Here is a 6,000-nt window from a genome sequence, read left to right on the forward strand (position 1 = left end):
AATGGTCTTAAAATATTAAACATGATATGAAATAATTATTAAGATCATAATATATGTTATATAAAAAATGAGTGAGCATGGCATATCATTTTAACTCTTTTATAAATGAAAATCAACAGTCGTATATTCCCAAAAATCATATCTAATAGCCCACTTTAGATAATAATTTAATACTAGCTTAAACAAATTTTAAACCAAATAAACTCCTTGTTCAGTATCATAAACTATTCTTACTAATTTAATATACTTAAGCTAATAATGAAAGAATCCAACAAGTCTCAACAGATAGATCATTATTAAACACTCAAACACACATTTAAAGAATATCCACACTAAAAACTAAAATAAAAAAGGAATTAGCATCAAGATATTTTGACATAGACTAAATTTTACGGACGAAAAATATCATTCACACTCGAATTAAATGCAAAAATATATAAGTGCTCGAACAAACTATTCATACAACTCAAAGTAAGCATTTCCTTAATCAAACAATAGTACATATTGACTAATTCATGTAATCATTTTAATAATATTGTTCATACTTTGATTCTGTAACAACCCCTAAAATATTGTATGTCGGTATTTCAATTCTCGACAAAAATAATACAGCGCTTGTATTTTGGGCATAACTTTTCATAGGTTGGTCCAAATTAGGTGATTCAAATTTCTGGGTAATCACAACATCCTTACCTACAACTTTCATGAAGAACATAACTTCAAATTCGGAGTATAAGTAGGTCAAATAAATTAATCTTTGCAAGATATAGTGCTGTGACGGAATTAAGTGTTGATAGAAGAAAATTCATATCTCACTGTAGGTTGCTCCAAATTTGTTGATTCTTAAACGATATGAAACTAGACTTCCATATCTACAATTCTTATGAAGAAACCAAATCCTAATAAGGAATTTATCTTATTCAAACGTAGCTTCGAAAATGAGTATTCTGTTAAAAAGAACTCATCTTACCTACCATGGAAACATCTAGATGCATTTGACATCATGCATGACATAAATTGTCCTCCATTTAACATCATCCATGACATCAATATATTCCATTAAATTTTCAGATTTTTCTTTATAATTATTTTATTTATTGTTAGGTTCCTCTTTCCCACCTATAAATACCCACCTTATTTCCTCATTTTATTCATCAAGCTTTCCTAAGCATTTCTTCTCTCTATATACTTCTTCTCAAATATAGTTTTAGTTTTAGTAGTATAAAAATACTACTCCGGTTATTCTTATACTCCGGGTAGTACACAAAACGCTCCGGCGAGGAGAAAAGGCTAGGGATCCAAGAGTATTCCAATTCGGAGTAAACCTTCGGATTTAAGGTATGTAAGGCTTTCATAGCATTGGATTGAGTTCGTTCATGCGCCCAATATTTAAATTTATTATAATTGAGTTATAGTTGAGTTTTATTCAAATCTTGAATTCTAGATGAATTAATTCTTCTTCTATTGAGTTTGATATATTTATGCATTAATATTATTATTATTGTTATCTCTCATATTATTGGAATTATTGTTCATGGCTACTTTCCCATGAATTCTAATTGATTTGATGTTCATGAATATTTTTACATATGTTTTGAGTAAAGATGTTGGCTTTTTATTATTTTTATTGATAAAAAGAGAGTTATATGAATTAATACTATATATGTATTTTATTGAGTTTTGAAAGAGTAAAAGAGTTGAATTTGAATGAATTTGAGAAAAATGATATTTTGAGCAAGATGTTTTGATGAGATGTAAATGATGTTTTTGGAAGTATAATGATTGATGAACATGAAATGAGATGAGTTTGTTGATTTAAATTAAAGTCCAATGAGACTAGATGATGAGTTTAATATGAGCACATATTTTGGGAGTAGTATTGAGCACCGAGTTGGGTAAGAGTTTAATTGACTCAAACCCCAGAACTACGTAGCCAGCGTAGGATGGAGGCTATGCCTCTTAAGTCCCAAAAAGAGGACTTTGATGAATGGATCCAAGATGGTGATGTCCTTTACCCTGGCAAGGTATTGGATGGATGTGGCAACGACATCGCTTCGTTGTATCATCGCTAGCTCATAAGTGATGGTTGTCGGTTAGAGAAACTCCCAACTGAGTAAGCATTGCTTATTACTATTATTTTTATTATTATATTTTAAACTTGCATTACATATTCATGTTGAGATGATGTTGAGTTCTGAGCTGAGTTTTCTTGAGAGGAGTTTCTTGATATCTGTCCTTACCTTCCTGCCATTTTACATACTCGTACATTCCACGTACTGACGTCATTCGACCTGCATCATTTTATGATGCAGATACAGGTGTTAGAGATCCTCAACAGGCGCATCGTTGAAGATCATTTCTTTTCAGCTATTTGGTGAGTCCTTCTTGTATTCGAAGGAACTCCTTATCCTTTTATTATTGTTGAGTGTGATGTTTCTTTTGAGGTAACCATGGACATGTCATTGGCACCATCTAAGAGTATTAGAGGCTTCATAGACAGAGTCTGATGATGTAATCGGAGTAGTTCTCCTTAGAAACTACTTCTTCTAAGAATTATATATTTTTCCTTTGATTATGACAATCCCACATTAGTATTATTAAGTCTTCCGCTGATGAACAAAGGAGTAATGAGACCAAGTGGTTCTCTCGGAAGCCAGAGATGGTTTCTGAGTGCCGACCATGCCTAGGGTACCCTCTCGGGGCGTGACAAACTTGGTATCAGAGCACAGAGTTCAAGAGTCCTAGGGTGTCTATGAAGCCGTGTCAAGTAGAGTCTTGTTTATAGGTGTGTCGTGCACCACACTTATAATCAGGAAGCTATAGGACATTAGGAATTATTTCACTTCTTTCATAATCTGAGTTCGTGCGATAGAGTTTAACTCTATAAAAGCTTTCTTTCTAATTCGTGCGTTTACACGTTTCAGACATGCCTCCTAAACGTTCAGCTAGTCAGAGGAACGCTCCCAGCACTGAGGTTCCACAGTCAGTGATGCCTCCATGGAGAACTAGGGGCCGACCTGCAAGGTCTACTGAGGTACCCCAAGTACCTACTGTTCAGACCACTCCTACTTCTGAGGATGATTTTCGAGGAGCGATTGCTATGCTCACCCAGTTGGTGGCTGCTCGAAATAGTAGCCAGAGTTCACCAACTCCTAGCTCTAGTTATCAAGAGCCGTCTGCTGCCACGAGGATCAGAGATTTTCTGAGAATGAATCCACCGGTCTTCACGGGTTCTAACGTTGATGAAGACCCCCAAAATTTCATTGATGAGATGTGGAAGATACTAAAAGCGATGCATGCTACAGAGATTGAGGGTGTTGAGTTGGTGTCTTATCAACTCAAGGATGTCGCAAATGTCTGGTATAACCAGTGGGAAGAAAGTAGAGGTGAAGATGCAGAGCCTGCTCTTTGGGATGAGTTTGAAAGAGCATTTCTTGATAACTTTTTTCCCCAAGAGCTACGTGAAGCAAAAATTGAGGAGTTTGTGAACCTCAAGCAAGAGAGTATGACTGTGAAAGAATATAGTTTGAAGTTTATTCAATTGTCCAAATATGCCCCAGAAATGATTCCCCATATGAGGTCTAAGATGAGGAAGTTTGTCTCTGGCCTAGGCAAACATGTAAAGAAAGAATGTAAGGCAATGCTAATGATTTCTGACATGGATTTTTCTAGATTGATGGTGTATGCTCAGCAAGTTGAGGATGATAAGAAAAAGGACCGAGAAGAACACCTAAGCAAGAAGGCTAAGTCTGCTGGGCATGAGAATGAGCAGAAGCAAGGGAAGGGTAACAAGTCTTTCTTTCAGAAAAGGTCTTCCAATTATGCACCTTCCCCAACAAATACTTTTACACCTAATACCAGGTATGATCAAAGATCTCTAAGTCACCAAAACTTCCGATCTCAAGGTTCTCAGTCCCAATTAAGTATGGCTCAAGGTTCTAGAGGGAAACCACCATGTGCTAGATGTGGAAGGCTCCATTTGGGAGAGTGTCGTGTGGGCACCAATGCTTGCTACGGATGTGGAAAGATAGGTCACTTCCAGAATGAGTGTCCTTCAAAAAGGCAGGGAGATGGAAGTAGTAGAGCTCAGTTTTCTTCTGCAGCTCCACAGAATAGAGGTAATCATAGAGGTGCAGCTTCAAGTGCAGGTGGGGGAACCAACTGCCTGTATGCTATGGGTAGTCGCCAAGACCAAGAAAACGCACCCGATGTTGTTACTGGTATGCTTCGAGTCCTTTCTTTTGATGTGTATGCATTACTTGATCCAGGTGCTACATTATCTTTTGTGACTCCTTACTTGGCTAGTAAATTTGAGATCCTTCCTGAGTGTCTTCTTGAGCCTTTCAGTGTGTCTACTCCTGTTGGTGATTCTATCTTAGCTGAGAGGGTCTATAGAAATTATACTGTGTCAATCTATCATAGGGATACCATGGCTGACTTAGTTGAGTTGGACATGGTTGATTTTGATGTGATTCTTGGTATGGACTGGCTTTATTCTTGTTATGCTTCGGTTGATTGTAGGACCCGAATTGTCAAGTTTCAATTTCCAAACGAGCCTATCTTAGAGTGGAAGGGGAATTCTGTAGTGCCTAGGGGTAAATTTATTTCCTACCTTAAGGCCAGAAAATTAATCTCTAAGGGATGTATATATCATATAGTTCGAGTCAAAAATATTAATGATCAGACTCCATCTCTTGAGTCAGTTCCCATTGTGAATGAGTTTCCTGAAGTCTTTCCTGAGGATCTACCCGGAATTCCTCCTGATAGAGAGATAAACTTTGGTATTGATATCCTTCTTGATACACAACCTATCTCTATTCCTCCTTATAGGATGGCTCCTGCTGAGTTGAAAGAGTTGAAAGAACAACTGAAAGACCTCCTAGATAAGGGGTTTATTAGGCCAAGTGTCTCACCCTGGGGCACTCCTGTCCTATTCGTGCGAAAGAAAGATGGGTCCCTTAGAATGTGCATTGATTACCGACAACTAAACAAGGTCACCATTAAAAACAAGTACCCTCTCCCCAGAATAGATGATTTATTTGACCAACTTCAGGGTGCCACATATTTCTCTAAGATAGACCTCAGATCAGGCTATCACCAGTTGAAAGTGAGAGAATGTGACATCCCGAAGACGGCTTTTCGAACCCGCTATGGTCATTTTGAGTTTCTTGTTATGTCCTTTGGATTGACAAATGCTCCAGCAGCTTTTATGGACCTCATGAACCGAGTATTCAAGCCATACCTAGATACGTTTGTAATTGTCTTCATCGATGATATTTTGGTCTACTCTAGAAGTAAGAGTGAGCATGCTAATCACCTTAGGATTGTCCTTCAAACTCTTAAGGAGAAGGAGTTGTATGCTAAGTTTTCAAAGTGTGAGTTTTGGCTTGAGTCTGTAGCATTCCTAGGTCATATTATATCTGGGGATGGAATCCAAGTTGATACTCAAAAGATTGAGGCAGTTAAGAACTGGCCCCGACCCACCTCTCCAACCGACATAAGGAGTTTCTTAGGTTTGGCTGGTTACTACAGGAGGTTTGTTGAGGGATTTTCATCCATATCCTCACCATTGACTAAGCTGACTCAGAAGAAGGCTAAGTTTCAATGGTCTGATGCTTGTGAGAAAAGTTTTCAAGAGTTGAAAGCTAGATTGACTACTGCTCCAGTACTATCCCTACCCGAAGGAATGGATGGTTTTGTAATCTATTGTGATGCTTCAAGAGTTGGGTTGGGATGTGTATTGATGCAGAAAGGTAAGGTCATTGCCTATGCCTCCAGGCAGCTTAAGACTCATGAGAGGGACTACCCCACTCATGACCTTGAGTTGGCAGCTGTGGTATTTGCTCTTAAGATTTGGCGTCACTATCTTTATGGTGTACATGTGGATGTGTTCACAGACCATAAGAGCTTACAGTATGTATTCAGCCAGAAGGAGCTGAATTTGAGGCAAAGGAGATGGCTAGAGTTGCTCAAGGATTATGACATGAGCATTCTCTACCA

This window comes from Solanum dulcamara, chromosome 2 (assembly GCF_947179165.1).
Source record: "Solanum dulcamara chromosome 2, daSolDulc1.2, whole genome shotgun sequence".
NCBI lineage: Eukaryota > Viridiplantae > Streptophyta > Magnoliopsida > Solanales > Solanaceae > Solanum > Solanum dulcamara.